Genomic DNA, 22,214 nt, shown 5'->3' with positions numbered 1-22,214 from the left:
TAAGGATAGTTGTAGACTTCAGGAGTATATGGGCAGGGTGATGAAGTGGGCAGAAACATGACAGATAGAGTTCAATGCAGAGAAGTGTGAAGTGTGCACTTTGAGGGGATAACTATGTCGTAAGTGCGATGATTTTGAAGGGTGTAGATGGGGAGAATGACCCTGGTGTTCATATATACAACTCCTTAAAGATGGCAACAAGCTGGTTCAAAACTCACATGGGTTAATTGGGTTTATTAGTAGAGTCATAATATATAAAAGCAAAGAGATCATCTTGCAACATCATAAATCACTGGTTCGGCCTCAGCTGGTATATTGCAGACAATTCTGGGCCCTGGGAAAGATGCAAAAGCCTTGAAGAAGAGACTTACTAGGATATTAACAGAGAGAAAGAGTTCAGCAATGAAGAGAAGTTGGAAACATTAGGATTATTCTGCTTGGAACACAGAAGGTGAAGCAGTGATCTAATAGAGGTTTTCAAGATGATGAGAGATTTTGATAGGGGGAACCAGAGAAACATTAATTCTTCTGGCAAATGGGTCAATGACCAGAGGTCATCATTTTTAAATTATTGGTGAAAGATGTAAAGGGGAGATGAGGAGAAATGTTTTTTGCTCAAGAGTTGTCAGGATCTTCTTTTTCTCGATATATTCATTAAATGTGAGCGTGACAGGCAAGGTCAGCTTTTTGTTCTGGAGAAGGTGATGAGCTGCGTTCTTGAAAGGCTGCAGTCCATGCGGTGTAAGTACACACACCGTGCTGTTAGGGATGGAGCTCTTGGATTTTAGTCCAGCGACAGTGAAGTAGCAGTGATATATATAGTTCCAAGTCTAGTGTAGCCTAGAGGGGAATTTGCAATTGCTGATTTTTCTATGCAACTGCTGCCCTTCTCCTTCTAGGTGGCAGAGGTTTTATTTTTATTCATTCATGGGGTGTTGGCTTCGCTGGCTGGGCCAGCATTTATTGCCCATCCCTAGTTACCCTTGAGAAGGTGGCGGTGAACTGCCTTCTTGAACTACTGCTGTCCATGTGGTGTAAGTGCACCCACAGTGCTGTTAGGAAGCAAGTTCCAGGATTTTGACCCAATTTTTGACCCAATTATTTTGTAGGTTTAGAAGATATTAGGCTTGGTGAGTTGCTGCAGTACATTGTGTAGATGGTACACACTATTGGCACTGTTGCCCAGTGATGGAAGGAATGAATGTTTAAAGTGATGGGTGCCGATCAAACAGACTGCTTAGCCCTGGGTGGTGATGAGTTTCTTGAAAAGTGAATGGTAAGCAGACAGAAGACATTGATCTTGGGTCCAATTGCACTCAAAATGATCAGCACATCATTTGATATCATTTGACATCATAAGGTGTAATCTGGAATGAGATTTGATCACAGAAACAGCTGTGATCATTTAAGCGCTTAATTGACATCTTTTACCATCATGATATTCCCCTACTTCAAGAGTCACTGAAGCACTCAAAAATGTTCAAAAGCCATCACACTTGTTAAATTTGTGGAAGCAATCATGAGTATTCCGAGACGATCATTAGCAATCAACGCATTCGAGAAGTGGTCACTGGACAGAAACGATCAGTAGGCATCAAATATGATCATTTGGCATCAAAAGTGATCATGAGGCATCAAAAGCGTTCATGGGGATATCAGGAGCTATAAATAGACCTCAACCATGCAGCTTGCCATTTAAGATGTGCGATCAATTGCGTACACACCATCGTCCACATGCAACCTGGACACTGCTGAAACAAATTAAGCATGTAAATTACATGTCTGCAGTTCTCAAATGGCATGGTCTGTCAAAGTCTAGAAGAGTTGTAGGAGACAATAAAAATGTCATCTAATCCAACTATTAGTCCTGTAAATAAGTTTCAAACCTGACAAGAAACACTTCCAACAATTGTGAGCAGATCCCCTTTGTGACCTGGTAAAATCACAAGGGGTAAGAGTTCATCTTTAAATGAAACTGGGTTGACCCCAGAATTGAGTATGTTTATTTCACCACCTGACTATAGGACTTCCCTGAGAATTCTCTACATGAAGTACATCTACTTGCTTTTAAATACCCGATTTCAGGTAAACATATGCACTTACCCTTAATAGCCTGAAGAGCATTGAGTGGTAAAGGCTTCCTTCTGTCTGTGATAGAAGCTGTTCCCTTGCAGAATGATTTTGCCAGGAATTCCCTTGGGAGGAACGTGTGCATTAGTCACCTAACAGCCAGATTCGGCTTTTCCACATTCTTCAACACCTCTAATTGCTCTGGGGTGCTGAAGACATTTGCTGATGGCAGCAGTTACACCTTCTCTTGGCCATGGGTCTGATAGTTAAGGAATTCATTTGAGTATCTGACAGTGCAGATGGCTGGAGATGCTTGTGGCTGCCAAAGTGAGTTAACTCAATGTTGTGCCCAACGAAAAACCAGACCATATCTTTTTATTCACTCCATAAATTATATTCACGTCAACTCTCCTTTCCCAATTCCATTCTTGACTCTCATCTCCAGGGAATACCATGAGGACTGTCATAATGCTGGGAACTGGTGGTCTGTGTAAAAAAATAAGAATTATTTCAATAATGGGGAAAGTTATCAACATTGAACATTTATCAAGAGTACTTGCTGAAATTTTACCTTTCAAATTCCCAGGCTGGTGAAAAGAATAACCATCCAATCAATGGCAGCCAATCTCAAAGCACCAAAGTAAAATTCTTAGGCAGACCGCCATACCTCAGAGTGGCAGAGCAAGGTTCATTTAGGTGCCTCTGACACTTTTCCTGTATTTTTTGTGGTACAGATTGCCTGTCTGCCTACCATTCTTCCCTTCAGCTATCAATAGTTTAGCTCATTTCTATCTCAGTTTGAAACATGAATTTTAAGTCAAAAAGCCATTTCTGCATTTAAGGCAATTGGTTTCAGGGTTCTCATTGCCTCAACAGCAGGGGGCAGTATGTCAGAATAAACCAAGAATGTCAGCACTACTTCTGAGTCCTAAATGACCAGCCCCTTATCCTGAGGCTGTGTCTCCTTCTTCTAGATTCTCCGACCAGCGGAAACAACCTCTCAGCATCCACCCTATCAAGCCCCTTCAAAATGTTGTATGTTTCAATAACATCATCTCTCATTCTTCTAAACTCCAGGGAATATAGGCCTAATTTACTCAGCCTCTCACCATAGGACCACGCCCTCATTCCAGGGACCAATTTAGTGAGCCTTCGTTGTTCTGCCTCCAATGCAAGACTATCCTTTCTGAAATGCGGAAACCAAAACTGCACACAGTAGCCCAGATGTGGACTCACCAAAACCTTGTACAACTGTAGCAGGCCGTCTTTATCCCTGTACTCCAATCCCCAGCGGATCCAATCTCAAACCCAACCAGCAGTGTCCAGCTGCAAGCCAGCACTGTGCTGGGTGACTTCAGCTCCTTCTTTGACTCTGGAAAAATAATATGAGAGCGCCTCAGAAATAAATCAACTTATATTGAATAGGAACATACGACCGTACAAATTAGGAGCAGGAGTCGGCCACTCAGCCCCTCGAGCCTGCTCTGCCATTCAATAACATCATGGCTGATCTGAATGTAACCTCAATCCCACATTCCCGTCTACCCCAGTAACCTTTCACCCCCTTGTTAATCAAGAATCTATCTAGCTCTGCTTTAAAAATATTCAAGGATGCTACTTCTACCGCCTTTTGAAGAAGAGATTTAGCACCCTTACTATAATAATCACTATTGTGATTTGTGCATTGAGCCTATTGTTAAACAATCTGCACACTGCATGCATATACCGCATCAGCTGGGACTTGGAAAAATATGATGTCTGAAACGTTGGTGTGATCGCTAGAACTTGAAAGTTTTTCCTCATGAACAAACTCCTTGATTGCTTTCGGTGTCAGTTGAATGAGTTCTGAGCACTGAAATGATGCTAGATGATTGCAAATGATGTTGTTTGAGCTGTGTATGATTTCATTTCATGAAAGTTGATCACCATTGATAAGAACATAAGAAATTAGAACAGGAGTAGACCATTCAGCCCCTTGAGCCTGCTCCGCCGTTCAATAAGATCACGGTTGACCCTCTTGAGTTTCGAATTCCACGTTCCCAGTTGAATGCTTCTAAGCGCTTTGAAGTCAAATAAATGATAGCAAATGATGTGGTATGAGCACTGTGTGATTTCATTTTGTGTCAGTTGATCATCAATGATGTCATTAGCTCACTATTATATCAAATGATGACTAAATGATCGCTCTTGAATACAGGTGATTGCAAATGAGCACATGCAATGCTGTTAAGCATAGTTTGATGTTAAAATTTTCTGGTAGGCCAAAGGTATGGCGGCCTGAATGTAAGTTTCTATGATTCTATGAAAGGAAGAGAGAAAGACATCGAGGAGGATATCGAATGCAGTACATTCGTATTAGATTTGAAGACTATTCCCATATCTGAGGAGCTCCTTCTAGCATATCTTTCATGCTGCAGGGCAGGATTTTTTTTTAAATTCATTCTTGGGATGTGAGCGTCACTGGCTAGGCCAGCATTTATTGCCCATCCCTAAATGCCCTTGAGAAGGTGGTGATAAACTGCCTTCTTGAACCGCTGCAGTCCATGTGGTGTAGGTACACCCATAGTGCTGTTAGGGTGGGAGTTCCAGGACTTTGACCTAATGACAGTAAAAGAACGGCGATATATTTCCAAGTCAGGATGGTGAGTGGCTTGGAGGGGAACATCCAGGTGGTGGTGTTCCCACGTGTCTGCTGCCCCTTGTCCTTCTAGATGGTGGTGGTCATGGGTTTGGAAGGTGCTGCCTAAGGATGACTCATACAGACTTGAAACGTTAAATCTGTTTTTCTCTCCATGGATGCTGCCAGACCTGCTGAGCTTTTCCAGCATTTTCTGTTTTAATACTATCCTAACAGCTATTGGGCATAAAAAGACAAAATGACATTACGTGAATCCATATATGAAATTAAGCTTTTGTTTCATAGGAATCTTCAGGTGGTGCTCGAAGGTCTAGAGTATCCGAGACTGGGATGTGCATGTTTTGCAGCATGCAGAAGCAAATAGCAGTAACCAATTTTAGTTCTGTCTCTAGGCTTTCAGAAAAAAAGCCCAGGTGAGACATACCCATGCAAGTGAGCCTGCACACAAAGAGAGGAGGAGCTTTGAGGCAAAACGAGCCCTTCAATTATTTTATATTGCGTGCCAAAGTTCCTTTCCTGAAATAAATTTAGTGCCATAGAATGGCTTGTAGCTTAATGCGATCAATGTCCTTCTAAATCACAGAACCTGTTCATGCCACAATGGCTGGCTGGAGCCTCGTCTGGGTACAGCTTTAGATTTTCAGGGTAACAGGCAGTGTATCTGAATTATGGCTGGAAAATTCCACCCTGTGGCCAGCCAGGATCAAATTACATTGGCAAGCTGGAAAACAATGCAGCTCACCAACTTTACAAATGATTGACAGGACCACACATCCACCAAGCATGGCAGATATGCGAAGAAGCTGGAGAAGATTCAAAGGGAACAGCTTGAGTATAGCCTGTGTCTTACATTGTTGAGCTGGATAACAGAATGCGAAGGCAAGGGCATCAGAAAGAGCAAGGGAGGAGAAAAAGATGGCAAGGGAGCTGGGTGAGGAAGTAAGACAAGGATGTCAGAAATGGAAAGAGGCCATCCTGACCTTCACATCTTGGTTTGAGAATGATGCATAATTTATCACCCCAGCTTAGTTGGCCTCCTAAGGAATTTGCTAGAAAAGAAACTGTCAGACCCTCTCTTCAACACTTTCAACTCCAGGACGTCAATGGAAATTGCGGCCTATGTCATTCATCCCTCTGTAGTTCCATTCCATATACATCCCAGAAGGAAATAAAAGCAGTCTGGACCAGTACCCTTATTTCACAGTTTTTACTGGTGCTTCATTTTGAGGTATACAAGACCATTTTGGGCCAGTATTCTTATTTCGCAGTTTTTGCTGATTTTTCCTTTTAGTTTGCCATGATCTTAGTAGCACAGCAGCCATTCTATTTTAAAAAGCACTTCCTTATCAGTATCTCGAAGCGTATAATCCTGTTCCGTGTTGGATATTCACTCAGTTCTATGCCAAAAATACCCAATCCACATAGCATGAATTAATTTCAATATATTTCTGCATATCTGCCACCATTCCAAATGTAATTTATAAAAATTTTCATCCAATTTCAATATTCACAATATTCAATTCTCAATATTCAATATAGATTTCTGTTGAAGGGTCATGAGGACTCGAAACGTCAACTCTTTTCTTCTCCGGCGATGCTGCCAGACCTGCTGAGTTTTTCCAGGTAATTCTGTTTTTGTTTTGGATTTCCAGCATCCGCAGTTTTTCGTTTTTATCTCAATAATCACTCCCTTCATCCCCAGCACGCTAACATTTCAGTATGTAGGATCTAAAAGATGCAATAAAGCAACTCCACAGCTGCTCCCTCCCCTGTGACCTGAACTGCTGAGGGGAAGGGCAGCCATGTTGTAGGGACCACCATCACCCCCAGTTCACACAATGTCCTGATTTGGACATACCTCGCCATTTATCCATCATCACTGGGTCACTGTCCTAGAATTCATGACCTAACATCACCTGGTGCCACAAAGACTGCAGCAGTTCAAGACGAAGGCTCACCATCACCTTGCAGTGTTAGCTGTGACTCAGTTGGTAGCACACTCAACTCTGTCAGAAGCTTGTGGGTTCGACATTGTGGGGCAGAATTTTACGACCCCGGTTCAATGGGGGTGGGGCTGTTAAATGCAACAAGCTGTTCAAAAGTCCATTGACTTTGGCGGGATTGTAAAATCCCACCTGTGTAAAATTCCACCCCAGGAATTGAGTACAAAAATCCAGGCTGACACTACTGCAGTGCTGAGAGAATATCAGAGGTGCTGTCTTTTAAACCAGATGTTGAACCCAGACCCTGTTTGCCCTCTTAGGGCTGGAAAAGATACCTTGGCGATATTTTGATGACCTGGCCAATATCTATCCTTCAATTGACACCACAAAGAAACAGATTATCTGGTCATTATCACATTGCTGTTTGTGGGAGCTTGTCAGTTCATGACAAGTCGACTGCCACGTTTCCTACACTTCAAAAGCACTTCATTGGCTGAAAGCACTTTAGGACATCCAATGGCCATGAAAGGCGCTATATAAATGTAATTCGTTCTTTTTTCCCCTCAGGGCAACTAAATGTGTTCTTTCCAATGACACCTATAGCCAAAGAAATACATTTTTAGAAATCTCATGCATCACTCATACCTATCAGTTTTGAGTGTCAGCCAGGCCTCAGTACAGTCCCCTCTGAGTCATAAGGTCATGGGTTCAAGTCCCTCTCCAGGTCTTAAGCACAAAAATCTAGGCTGACATTCCAGTGCAGTACTGAAGGAGTGTTGCACTGTCAGGCAGGCATGTTATCTTTCAGAAGAGACATTGCCCTTTCCAGGGGTACGCTATTTGAAGGAGCTTGCAATTGAAAAGTGGCTACATTACAGAAGCAGCTACTCTTCAAAATTAGTTGATTTGCTGTAAAATACATTGAGATGTCCTGAGGTGATAAAAGGCTCTAGAAAATGCAAGTTGGCTTTTCTTATATGTGCGTCCTCTAGGTAGAACACCATTGATCCTATGATCTTAACCTCCTAGCCAATTATTAAGATTTCCTTTAATTTTTACCCCCCCCCACCCACCAGTACCACCACCCCCACCACCACACCCCCACCACCAGCCCCCCACCCACCACCGCCAGTCACCACCACCACCACCCCCAACCACCACCACCACTCACCACCACCACCACCTCCTCCCAGCCTCCCCCCCCGCCCCCAACAAGTGGGAACAATTTAAGCAACTCGATGGCTGCCTGGTTTAGATCAACTGATGGGGCAGGCTGGGGATTGAACCCAGTGATGCCAAGACAATACAGGTAATTGAAACCGGACTTGGAAGAACATGCTCCACATTGAGAGAAAAATCAGAGTGAAAGGATAAGAAGGCTGCTTATTTCACCCAAGCCCACAGTTCAAAAATCACTTCCATTTTGATTTACCCTCAAGGGAAAAAGCTTCAAAAATATGATTTCTTGTTAATAAATTGCAATGAAATAGAATTGCAGGAATACCATAAATCACAGGGATTTTTAATAGAAGATAAAGTTAATTTGAGGAAGACTCCCCGCTCTCTCTCCCTCAATCCCCATGTAATGATGTCAACACTGAGCCATTTATGTCTGTTAAATATCTCAGCCTCTGATGAGACTACACAGATCAAAGTTTTGTTTCAGGCTAATCGGGACGCACCCCTGAAAGTATTAATGACCCTCATCACTTCATAATTTAATTCTTATCGCAAAAAAACCAGAGAAGCCTCCTCATCTGCTTTCTTGCCCTAAAGCTAAAGCTTTGCACATACCCTGGACTTCAAAGTCAAACAATCGCATTAGTGGCGTCTGCACAGCAAATGAGGCTTGACACCAGTCTGTCAGTTTGATGAGCTGGGATGCCATATAGGGAAGAGTCAAATTCCAAAGAGTAAATATCAATTAAATTCATAACGCCTGATAAAGAGGTGATTAGAACAACGAGGCGAAAAGGAAAGATACTGCCTTTATTTCCTGTCACTGAATGTTAATTATATAGGGAGACCAGGGGAACAACTTGACCTCTTTACCAACCCATTCTGTTGCAAACACCTTGCAAAGATTGAATTAATATGCCAAGTTAATCATTGTCGAACGGTTTAATTAGTCTTCCATTTTTATCAATGACTTTATTTCGAGAAGGCTGAGGCAAGGTTGCGATTTCTCCATACAAAGGGGAGAGAGAATAGCAGCTGGCCCAAGGAAGAACAAAAAAAAGTGCAACTGGGGCAAAATGTTAGTGAAAGTTTAATAACCGGGCCATATGGCATTATAACAATTCAACAAAACAGAAAAATATCAGATACAGCCTGGAAGGAAGGTGGAAGCAGGTTCAGTGGTAACTTCAGAGAATTGGATAAATACGTGACGTGAAAAATTTACAGGTCTATGGGGGATGAGCAGGGGAATGGGTCTAAAATTGGATAGGTGCATCAAAGGACTAGCACAAGTTCGATGATCTCCTTCTGTGTTGTTTCATGATTTGACAACCTCAGAAAGATTAATTCTTTACCTCCCACAGCCTACGCTTGCTTATAAAATCCAGTTTTAAGAGCTAAACATGGCATGATCTTATCATGACTGTACTCTTTGATCCAGCTTGTCTTCTTAGCTCTTCATTTTTTTCCAGCATTCCTCATGTCTGCAGTCAAGGTCTTAGTCTTTGAATTGAGTTGTTTAATTTAAAAAAAAAACTCCATTCTGCCATTTTGTAAACCTTGGGGCAGTTAATTATTGTTTTTTATCAAAACATTGTTTTCACAGAGTAAGGTTAATGCTTGGAAGGCCACCCTATCCCTGAGAAAATTGCTCTATCTGCCTGCTTTATAGTGATCGTTTAAGAGTTAACCATGTAATGTTAGACAGCTTGGGTGGGATCACAGGTTTCTCTGAAAGCTGCAATTTCGCATTAATATCAGGATCCAACCAATATTTATGTAGATAGATAGGTACAGGTATAATTCACTTAAAAGGCATACAAAATGTTGGGATGTGTAAGCAGACTGGGGCATATTAATCTATAGGCCTATCTTCTCAGGCTGGTCGTTTCTTTTCTTATTTTCATTGCTCCACCTTTAGCAGCTGTGCCTTCAGCTGCCTGGGCCCTAAGGTCAGGAATTCTCTCATTACACCTCTCCACCTCGCTCTTTCTTCACATTTTAAGATGCACGTTAAAGCCAACCACTTCGATCAAGCTTTTGGTCTCCTCATGTGGCTTGGTGGAGGTCTCGTGGCGCAATGGGTAGTGTCTCTGCTTCTGAACCAGATAGCGCTGGGTTCAAGTCCCACTCCAGGGCTTGATGGCCAAGGAAGGTGTGTTCATAATGTGTGTTCACAAGTTAATTATCAACCTGCAAATCTTTCCAACACACTCCAATGGCAGGCAGCAAGAGTGGGAGAGATTCCTGGTCAGCCATGTAATGGAAAGGAAGTTGGGTTGTTTTGTCCTGGATGGTATCAAGCTTTTTGAGTGTCATTGGATCTGCAATCATTCAAGCAAGTGGAGAGTATTCCATCACACTCCTGACTTGTGCCTTGTAGATGGTGGACAGGCTTTGTGGGGTAAGGAGATGAGTTACTTGCCACATGATTCCTAGCCTCTGACCTGCTCTTGTAGCCTAGCCATATTTATATGGCTGGCCCAGTTCAGTTTCTGGTCAAACGAAACCCCCAGGCTGTCGATAGTGGGAGATTCAGTGATGGTAAGGCCATTGAATGTCAAGGGGCAATGGCTAGATTCTCTCTTGTTGGAGATGGTCATTGCCCGGTACTTGTGTGGCACAAAAGTTACTTGCCACTTGTCAGCCCAAACCTGGATATTGTGCAGATTTTATTACATCTGGACATTATCTGAGGAGTTGCTAATGGTGCTGAATGTTGTGCAATCATCAGAGAACATTCCCACTTCTGACCTCATGATGGAAGGAAGGTCATTGATGAAGCAGCTGAAGATGATTGGGCCTACGACACTACCCTGAGGAACTCCTGCAGTGATGTCCTGGAGCTTGGATGATTGACCTCCAACAACCACAACCATCTTTCTTTGTGCTAGGTATGATTCCAACAAATGGAGAGTTATCCCCCAGATTTCCATGCACTCCAGTTTTGCTAGGCCTCCTTGATGCCACACTTGGTCAAATGCTGCCTTGATGTCAAGGGCAGTCGCTGTTACCTCACTCTCATTGAGGTTGGAGATACTTGTGGAGCGTCCTTCTCAAGTAAGTTATTTAATCACCCAGAGCTTAGATCTGATACGTTGGTTCTGGAAGCACTTAGCTCTGTCTATCACTTGCTGCTTACACTGTTGGGCAGGTAGGTAGCCCTGTGTTGTAGCTTCACCAGGTTGACATCTCATTTTTAGGAATGCCTAGTGTGCTCCTGGCATGCCCTCCTGCGCTCTTCGTTGAACCAGGGTTGATCCCCTGGCTTGATGGTAATGGTAGAGTCAGGGATATGCCAGGCCATGGAGTTGCAGATTGTAGTTGAGTACAATTCTGCTTCTGCTGATGACCCACAGTGCCTCACGGTTACCCAGTCTTGAGTTGCTAGATCTGTTCAAAATCTCTCCCATTTAGCACGGTGGTTGCGCCACACTTCACAGTGGAGGGTATCCTCAGTGTGAAGATGGGACTTCATTTCCGTTAGGTGAACACTCCTACCAATACTGTCATTGACAGATGCACCTGCAGAAGGCAGGTTTGTGAGGATGGGGTCAAGTGTTTTTCCCTGGTGCAGATGAGTCTAGCAGCTATGTCCTTTCGGACTTACCCAACTCGATCTGTGGTAGTGCTACTGAGCCACTCTTGGTGATGGACATTGAAGTCCCCACCCAGAGTACATTCTGCACCCTTTCCACCCTCAGTGCTTCCTCCAAGTGGTGTTCAACATGGAGGAGAACTGATTCATCAGCTGGGGGCTTGGGGGGTGTGGTGGGGAGCAGTACATGATAATCAGCAGGATGTTTCCTTGCCCATGTTTGATCTAATGCCATGAGACTTCATGGAGACCAGAGCTGATATTGAGGACTCCCAGGGCAACTCACTCCCAACTGTATACCACTGTGCCACCACCTCGGTTAGGTCTGCCCTGCTGGTTGGACAGGACATACACAGGGATGGTGATAGTGGTGTGTGGGGCATTGCCTTTAAGGTATGATTCTGTGAAGCTGTTGCTTGACTAGTCTGTTGGACAGCTCCCTCAATGTTGGCACTGACCCCAGATGTTGGTAAGGAGAACTTTGCATGGCTGAGTTTGCCGTTTTCACTTCTGGTGTGTAAGTCGATGCCGGGTTTCCATCCGGTTTACTGGTTTATTACAACTGAGTGGCTTGCTAGGCCTTTTCAGAGGACATGTAAGAGCAATCCACAGCAACCACATCGCTGTGGACCTGGAGTCACATGTAGACCAGACCAGGTAAGGACAACAGATTTCCTTCCCCAAAGGACATTAGTGAACCAGATGGGTTGTTACAACAATCAACAAAGGTTTCATGGTCATCATTAGACTCTTATGTATGGTCTATGTCCATGAAAAACATGTCTTCTATGGAATGACACCCAACATCTTACCCCTTGTTTATTGCCGATATGTGGATGATACATTTGCAATATTTAAATCCGCAGCTACATGTAATGATTCCCTTGCATGTCTTATGGACTCCATCCTGTGCTCAAATTCACCTTGGAGATGGAGCAGTCAACTGAACTCCCTTTCCTGAACGTACTAGTTGAGAAATCTGCTTGGGGGTTCTCTACCATGGTCTACAACAAGCCTACCTCCCCTAGTCAATATACGCATCGAAGCTCTTACAATTCAATGCGCTATTAGATTGGCCTTATCGGCAACCTTGTAAATAGAGCCCGAGCCATTATTTCAACATACAAGTTTGATGCTGATATAGAGCTCATCAAAGGCATCCTGCGGGATAATGGCTACCCTGATCAGATCATTTCATGCTGTGCATTACGTAAATTCATGAAAATGCCCAAGGCACTTTCAGCCTGAAAAGTGCCCAGTCTACCTCAGATTACCCTGGAAGGGCAAAGTATCTCAAAAATTTGAGCAACAGGTGAAGCTAGCTGATTCGCTCTGCTACTATGCAGTAGCAACACAAATGGTATTCGCCACTAACAGGAAGCTGCCGTCAAGCCAAAAAGATGTTCTGCCCATCACACAAATGAATACGTTGGTATATGAATTTCAGATGCTAGGTATGTAGGCTGAACTGGCAAAGACTGGCACTCATTTCAAACTACATGTCCCTTCCACTGTTCACAACAGGCAAGGTACAGACCATACCCAACCAACCTGTGCTTGGAAAACTCAAGACACAGTGTCCAACATCAGATATGATTCCGCGATTAGACAACATTTGATAAATAATCCTCAGTGTGCTAAGAATCATGCTGACAACCACTTTAAGATTGTCAGTTGAGCTCGCACTGTGGCGCATTTATGTGCACTGGAAGCTACATATATTAATACACAGGGCCCTGTTCTTTACAGACACAATGAACATGTACACACATGCGCCTATTTCAGCTAAATAAAATAAGTGATCACTATTTGCTCGTTCATTTCACAGGGCAATGTCTTGACCAATCAAAGTCAAGCTGCCTGGCTTAAATTTCAAACAACACTTGGCAGTTAACTGTCATTCACCATCAACTGATGCATTCTTCATAGCAATGCCTCTAACTATCAGAGTCCACTTGCCAACCAATCAGCACTTAATATATTAATACCCTCATATGGTATAAATACATTGTTTCCCCTGACATTGGTGTCTTCTTGCTAATTGTCCTGATGAGTGCAAGTTGAAAATCTTTGACAAAAATTGTCTCCTTTTTCAACAATATTCAAGTTCTGTACTGCCAAACAACTACCTGAGACAGAGGTACAACAAAGATGAAATTCAGGATATCAACAACATTGTTCAACTTACAAGTAAGTTAAGAACAGGTAAGATATCTGCTGAATTTCTCCAAGTGTGTATTAAACCCAAGGTTTAATTTCCAGTTTTCATTTCCAAATTTATCGATCATGCTAAGGTGACAGACGGTCCCAAGATTGAGCGGGTGTTTATGTGAGATGAGATTGAACGGATTGGTAATAGGGTTACTAATTTACGCCATGCCCTACACTGCGCTTGGTCTGAGGTGTGCAAATGTCTTTCATTTTTTTGATTTGATCTGTTTATGCCCCCATATTGGTTCAATAGATGATCGCACCATAAGCAATGCCCGTTTGAAACATGTCCACACCATATTCACATAAGTAGTTTGGCAATGCAATTAACAATGCCACATAACAAACCTCTCTGACCACATACTCCCAGAAAGCAAGGAGTTTGTTCTTGTGCATGGTTTCAATTCTTGTGTATGGTTTCAATTCTTGTGTGCCTTCAACCCAAATCAAATGGGAAGGGGTACTTGCTGAGTTTGAACTCCTCTACTCCCAACTATCCCACCACAAACCAGCATCCACTGAAGATGCTGAATCCTTGAAAGCATGCCTGGCTGATCTAGGATTGTGGGATTCCGAATGTCCTGTCTGATTTTCACATGCAACGTGATGGTCACAGTCCATGCTTAGACACAGTGCATGTTGTGTAAGCAAGTCCGCCTGATTTTCTTACCAGATGGTGTGATGCTTATCTCTTTCTCTATGGGGTTGTACATTTGGTACCAATTTGTTAGAAATTTGAATGAGATAGACTGTGCCTGGAACATTGGCTTCTTCCCTCCTATTGCGCCTCTTCCAATTCCCTGATCCCTCAGTGCCTGGGGGATTCTGTTCCAGTCACTGACCTGAAAGGTTGGCCTGGATTTTCACCCTTGAGGTGGGTAGCTGGAGTCAGGAAAATTTATGGCTTAGCCCACCCACCTCTGGAGGAAGTGCCCACAAAGGTGAGATCTTTATTGCTGTGGGGGGTTTGGGGTGGGGGGGGGGGATGGTGGGGTGGGGGGTGCGGGGATGGAGCCAGGAGGGGGAGGGGGCATCTGTGGGCTGGAACTGGGTCAGCCGACCTGGAAAATGTTCAAAGGCCGACAAAGGGGCTGGCAGGTGCAGAGGTGGGCTGTTTAAAAAGCTCGCCTTGGTGCAATCCCAGTTATAATAACAACACAAAGGCTGTCCAGCCCTCACCCCCTCACCCTCCAAACACTCGCCATACTCCATCCATGCCAGCTCACGACCCCCCACCCACCCCCATGTTTCCTCATGCTGCCTAGGCCAAGCTCTGCCCTTCCATCCATTAGCCCCCCACCTCCGCCACCACCCCCCCCCCCCCAAAACACCTAATGGCCCCCAATGCCAAGTTATGACACTGCCATGCTTGTTGACCAATTATAAACTCTCTAGAACCAATGAACTCTATGGTGACAGTAGGATATGTAAAAAAAAGTTTCATTAAAAGTAATTCATTCATAACTTTCTATTATATGAAAATTCACTTCGAAGGCAATAAAAGAGTTAATCATCCAGACCCTGTATCTAAAAATAACAGAAACTACAGTCTCTTGAAACTACTTAATATTGTGCAAACAAACATTGTGAAATTGACAGCAGAGATCAGAGAGCCTGAACTGTTATCAATCAAACAATACTTCCTCTGGGGAGCATCTGTTTCAACACTTGGCTGAGAGTCCAGGCAGCTATTACCCTTGTTGAAGGGCAAAACTTGCAATGAGAGGTGTGGGGGGTGGGGGGGGGTGGCCATAGGGGATGCGTGGAAGGGCAGAGCTTGGCACTGGGCTTTTAAATTGACTTTATAAATGCGCCCCACCGCACCCCCCCACCCCTGCAGACCAGGGCTGATGATTCCTCTGAGGGACTGTAAACCACGACTCTTTAAAAACCTGGCCAAATGCACGGAAATTGTGGAGGAGTAGGACATGCCTATCTCTGCGATGGAGCCAGTCAGGTCAGGAGTGCTGGATGCGGGCTTTTGACAGGAAGCAGCCAGCACTCTTTAGGGGCATTCCAAAAAATCAGACAGCCCGGGAATGGGATCAGGAATCCCGGAATCGGGACCCACCCGCCATTCTTAAAGGGCTCCCAAGTCATCCCGACTTGGTGAAAATCCAGGCCATTATCTTAAATTCTCTCTCCACAGATGATGCCGGGCCTGCTGAGGGTTTCCAGATTTATTTCAGATTTCCGTCATCTGCAGTATTTTGTTTTTAAATTTGGATTACAATGCCTGTCCTCCCTTTTTTTTAGCTAGACACATTTAGCAAGACGACTGTTAGGATCCCTGTAGAGACCCCAAACTTCTGAAAAGGAATTAACTTCCCGGCACCCAACGGAAATGACCAAAGGACAAGATTTTATGTTTTAAGACTTTGGCCAGGATTTTACGTGCCCGCTGGCATTGGGCGTGTTCGATGGCGTGAGCAGACAATATGGCAAGAAGGCCAAAAATAGGTTTCATGATGTCGTGAAACCAGTTTGCGATTGTCCACTCAGCCCGTCGACAGTGGGCTGCGTTCCCCACCATCGGAGGTCGGGGACCTCATTGTAATACATCAGTGTATCATTATAAGGCCAGCCTGCTGGACTCATTCCCCCACCGCCCGCTGGATTGTCCACCCACGTCAGCAGGAAAACACGCCGACGTGTTTCGCAACAGCATATATAAGGCGTGCACTTGACAGACTGCATGTCACTCGGGACTCCAAGGTTTGTTTGCCTACCTTGCTTCGATCAGTGCTCACAGTCATCAGCGCCAGGCACCACCACATCACTTTTAGGGGGGGGGCGGTCACGAGCGGGTCTCTACCCACCAGATCAGCCATATGTGGGTGGATTTTCAATAGCTGCAGGGCTAGGGCTTGTTTGGGAAAGGGGGAGAAGTGGCCTCAGGCAAGGGAAGATACTGCAGGACGAGAGCTGTACTGGAGAAGGAGGGTATCCCAGGGGGTGTGCGGGGGCACACGTTGATCTGTGCAGGTGGCCTCAAGATGGTGAGGGCTGAGGAGGCAGTCTCCAGCGGAGATGAGGCCAGATGGACATGTGAGGGTGTGTGTGTATGATAATGGGTGGTGATGTCCCTTGAGCTGGCAGTGAGTGAGATGCCAGTGAATGTGTGATGGGCTTGAGTGTGTGAGTTTAGAGTGATGAGATGGTTACCATACCCTGGCTGCAGGGTTGAGATCATTAATCCTCTATCTGCACTGGATGACCAAACTCTTCTGTGTAACATTGGCACTGATCTCCTCTGCCATTGCCTACTAAACCATAGTGGTAATGTTGCTGCCGTTCCTGCGGCCAGGGCAGGGGTAGAGGGCATCACCACGGGCCTCCATGGTGTCCAAAAGGCGCTCAAGGGTTAAAGTTTTCTTGCTTTGTGGGGCCATGTCTTCTTTGCTGCAGTTCCGGCCCCATCATGGGTGGGACTTGCCGTGGGTGAGGTGGCAGCCTAGCCAGAAGGCCATTGGCTTGCGGCGGGACTGGAAGATCCCAGCAGCGGGCGGGTGCTGAAAATCCCACCCTTGGGCTGGAAGCACTGAGCGCGGCTGTACTTTAAAATGGTGCCTGGCATGATAAAACAGTGAGGTGATGGGGTGGCACACGAATCGGAGCCCGCCCACCATAGAAACAGCATGTATCCCAGGAATGCATTATTAATGCGGTGGGTTTGGGACAACACGATGTGAAAAGCCACCATTGCAGCCAGCAGATAAAACGTCATTTTTCCCATCTGCTACCGCACTTAGTGCAAATCTGAGATGGTTCCCCCCTTTAACTGCAGCAAACAAACTAAAATCAACGTAGATCAAACATTAATTAACAGGCAACGAATACATCCAACTAAAGAAAAGCATTAACTAACTAATGCAATTGAGGTGAGTCATAGGAACCCCTTTCTTGCAATGCCTCGCATCTAGCAGATATGTAGCATTACAGGAACAGTCCCACAGTGACACTCAACTCTCCAGCTAGCTCACCTCTCCCCGCACACTAAGAGACAACTCCCAGTCTCCTTCAAAAACTGTTCTACTCAGCCTGAGTATTCCGGATCCAGTTTTCACTAGCAAAGTCCACCTCGGTTACTCCATGTTCCTTAAGTGTCCAAGAGACTCAACTGCTCTGTCCCCCCTTTTTGACTAGAAACCAAACTCTCACTAGCATTCTGTTTGGTTGTTAACAGAAAACAGTTTTTCTCTGCTTCTACACAACAGTATCTTCATTGTCTCTCTGACTCTAAAAAACACCTGTCTTTTTTCTGTAAGATACTGGGAAAAGGTATTAAAACTGTCACCTGGCATTTCAATGGGTTTCTGTTTGAGATTTTTCCCATGCCAACCAGATCACATCGGCATGTTTCCTAGCAAAGGTGCTTATCATGACCTCATCATCCCCCTTTTCAGAATGTTCTGTTTCACCGTACGTTACAGAGGACATTGCAAAACATAACCATCTTGTAAAATTCACTGTTCATTACACTACATATAAAGTATCACATTTACCACTTAACTCACTTTATCCAGAAAAATAAAATCAGAAGACATGGCCTGCGCATGCAGGGGGCTGGGGAGAGAGCTGAAGTTCAAAACTAAACTGCAGAAGCAATGGGGTAATTTTAACATGTCCCATTTATTGGGAAAATGATGGGATCAGGCGCAAACTTGTTTTACACCCCACACAATTTTAGTCTCCATTGAAGTTAATGTGAGCAATATAGGGCAATGACCCACTCAATCCTATTGGTTTCCCAATGGTTGAATTAGATTAAAATTAACCCAAATCTTTCAGTGAGCTATTGGCCAATCTGTGCAACAACGTTTCAGTGGACACCATGGAAGCAGTCAGTATTGATTCACTCAAATGCAAATTAGATAGATTTATTTCAGAAAATAGTATTTGAGGATACAGTATTTGAGTGCTTTGTGAGATGGTGTTTAAATGTGGCATTAGTTCACTGTCTAGGGTCCCACACAAAATATAGAAGGTGCCCGGCAGCCAAGGGACCACAACCCAATACCAACTCTTTCAACAGAGGAGAGAAGATTGAAAAACAAGATTGCCTTCTGCTTCTACTTTAGTTGTGTTGGCACCACAGACTAATATCTATGTTCCACCAACAGTTATATGGGTAATACTAGCTAAACCAGACATGGCCTGCTGAGGCAGTCCTGATAATTAAAGCTGTCAAATAGACATAATCCAAAGATGGATCTTGAATGTTTCAAGTGACGGGGCTGTGACTATTTCCTTTGGCAGCTTGTTCCATTGTGGGATTGTCCTTGGGAAGAAAGATCATTGATGCACTGTCTTGGAAACAAATGCTATTTGTAGTTTGAGTGGATGACTACCTCGTGTTTTGTCATTGCTGGAGGGAAATGGGTACTTGTTTCTGTTAATTCCCAATAGTCCATTCCATATTTTACAGAGCACGGTCAGTCTATTTATCTCCCTCCTTTGCTGAAGTGATTCTCACACCATGACACTGGTGTGTTTCCCCATACTAATTCACGCAGAATCGTGTAGCATGTCTTTGGATTGCTTCAATCTTATTTATATCTCTAGCCATATGAGGATCCCACACGTTACTTGTATATTCTAGGATTGGATGAACAAAACAAAAACAGAATTACCTGGAAAAACTCAGCAGGTCTGGCAGCATCGGCGGAGAAGAAAAGAGTTGACGTTTCGAGTCCTCATGACCCTTCGACAGAACTTGCGTTCGAGTCCAAGAAAGAGTTGAAATATAAGCTGGTTTAAGGTGTGTGTGTGGGGGGCGGAGTGATAGAGAGACAAAGAGGTGGCGGGGGGGGTGGGGGTGTGTGGTTGTAGGGACAAACAAGCAGTGATAGAAGCAGATCATCAAAAGATGTCAACGACAATAGTACAATAGAACACATAGGTGTTAAAATTAAAGTTGGTGATATTATCTAAACGAATGTGCTAATTAAGAATGGATGGTAGGGCACTCAAGGTATAGCTCTAGTGGGTTTTTTTTATATATAATGGAAATAGGTGGGAAAAGGAAAATCTTTATAATTTATTGGAAAAAAAAAGGGAAGGGGGAAACAGAAAGGGGGTGGGGATGGGGGAGGGAGCTTACGACCTAAAGTTGTTGAATTCAATATTCAGTCCAGAAGGCTGTAAAGTCCCTAGTCGGAAGATGAGGTGTTGTTCCTCCAGTTTGTGTTGGGCTTCACTGGAACAATGCAGCAAGCCAAGGACAGACATGTGGGCAAGAGAGCAGGGTGGAGTGTTGAAATGGCAAGCGACAGGGAGGTTTGGGTCATTCTTGCGGACAGACCGCAGGTGTTCTGCAAAGCAGTCGCCCAGTTTACGTTTGGTCTCTCCAATGTAGAGGAGACCACATTGGGAGCAACGGATGCAGTAGACTAAGTTGGGGGAAATGTTTGGTAAGCTATAGCTCTGATATTTTTGTTGCAGTGTCAAAGATTCCTCCTTAGGAATCCAAGAACCCCATTTGCTAAGTATGTTATCTGCTTGAGTCGCAGAACGTAACATGGTCAACAAGAACAACGATTAACAGTTATGTTACGCCTTGATCATAGGAGAACATCCCAAAGCACTTCACAGGAGCATTATGAAACAAATTTTCGTGCCGGGGCACATCAAGTGGCATTAGGATAGGGAAGAGGTGGGTTTTAAGAAGTTACAAACAGAAAATAATGGAAAAGCTCAGCAGGTCTGACAGCATCTGTGGAGAGAGAAATAGAGTTAACGTTTCAAGTCCATATGACTCTTCTCCAGATACTTCTTCATACAGACTTCCAGCATCCACAATATTTTGCTTTATTTTAGGGTTTTGGTAAGTGTCTCCTAGGAAGGGGGATTGGCAGGGAGGAGGTCCCAGAGCACAGGGCCTTGGCAGCTAAAAGAATGGTTACCAATGGTGGAGTGATGAAAATCAGGAATGGGAATGGGACCAAAATTGGAAGAACCCTGAGATATCAGAGGGCTAGAGGAAGTTACAAAGATAGGATGGGACGTGGGCTGGGGGGGGTGGAGAGATTTGCAAAGAAGGATGAGAACTTTGAAAATCAAGACATTGCCAGACTGGGAGCCAATAATGTAGGTCAGTGAGCACAGAGAGAGATGGATGAAGGGAATTAGGTGTGAATTAGGCCACAGGCAGCAGAGGCTTGGATAAGCTGAATTTAAGTAGGCAAAATTCACTACGAACGGGGAATATAGAAGAGATATAAAAGCTCAGTAAGATTTGAAATGTTTGGAAATGTTGCAACACCAGATACTGGCAGATCATATTTCACAGCATGTTTCTGTTTTAGAAATTTCCCTCAAGCACAGAATTATAGAGAGGAGGCAGCTGTATGAGTGAGGCAGCTGTGCAGACAAACAAGGAAAAAAACAAAGGAAGAGACATAGTTTTTTTAACGAGTTAAATGATATGGTTTATTGTGAGACTCCAAATGAGATCAGCAAAAAAACACCATATATATCTGTGAGGGAAATGTATTTGAAGAAGTGTGTGAGAAGAATATTGCTCTGCAGAATGCCATTGAAACATATTCAGTTAACAATCGCATTTCCGCATCGAGAATTAATATAAAACAATTTTAATAGCCACGCGTTTTGTTATAAACTAGTTTATTCAATCGGGAAACAGGAGTTGAAGAAAAAGATCTGCCATGATCAAATTGATTGGCAGAGCAGGTTCGAAGAGCCGTATAGTCTACTCCTGCTCCTATTTCTTATGTTCTTATGCTTCACGTGTTCTATGTAATGATGCTTTACATGTTGTGAGTAATGATTTTTCATGTGTTATCTGCAATGTTTCAAGTATTATCTCTAATGATGCTCTATGCATTCCCTGTAATGATGCTTCATCTAGTACCTGCAATGGTAGTTGAATAATTGGGAATATTATGCTTTTGTGTAACTGCTCTATTGGGCCAACCAAGTTATTAAGCATATGAAGCAGATGGAGCCAATTTTCAGACACAGCAGTAAAGTTGCACCATTTAGTGAAAGATTCGAGGACACATGAAATAGATCTCTTACTAAATATGAATAATTTTGCCAAGGTGTTTTAAACAGGAGAACAGCCTTCATTCACCATTCTCGAGTACTCCAGTCTCCTGGCCAACGTATCCCCTTCAAGAACCTCCACTAAGAACTAGTTTGACAAGTCATTTGTGTGACCTTTGGGATGGACAAGGGATAGAAAAGTTCAACCTCACTTTCAGAAACGCTGTTTAGGGGGGGAAAAAACCTCCCAAAGATACAGAAATCACAAGCTCACGCAGTTCACATTAAATTCTTGAATGAGGAAAAATTGCAGCAATATGGGGAGGGAGCGGGAGAGTGGGAACAACTGGACTACCCTTCGAAATAACTGGCGCAGGCTTGATGGGCCAAATGGCTTCCTTCTTTGTTGCACTGTTCTACAGTCTTATGATGTTTCTTTTAACATCGAGAAACTACCGAGGCACAGAATTGCAGACATGGCAGCTGTTTGTACTCAAATAGTTCCATCACATCAAAAAAAAATGTAATTAATTAGTTGTGAAGCACTTTGGGACTTCCTGAAGATGTG

At 43.9% G+C, this 22,214-nt stretch overlaps 1 pseudogene; it reads left to right on the top strand.

The window, feature by feature from the left end:
* Positions 1–22,214, top strand: part of LOC121280081 — a 202,516-nt pseudogene that overhangs the window by 157,157 nt on the left and 23,145 nt on the right.

This window comes from Carcharodon carcharias, chromosome 7, assembly GCF_017639515.1.
Source record: "Carcharodon carcharias isolate sCarCar2 chromosome 7, sCarCar2.pri, whole genome shotgun sequence".
In the NCBI taxonomy this organism is placed as follows: domain Eukaryota; kingdom Metazoa; phylum Chordata; class Chondrichthyes; order Lamniformes; family Lamnidae; genus Carcharodon; species Carcharodon carcharias.
Note: the sequence above shows the minus strand (reverse complement) of the source record. Positions and strands in the feature narration are given on the sequence as shown.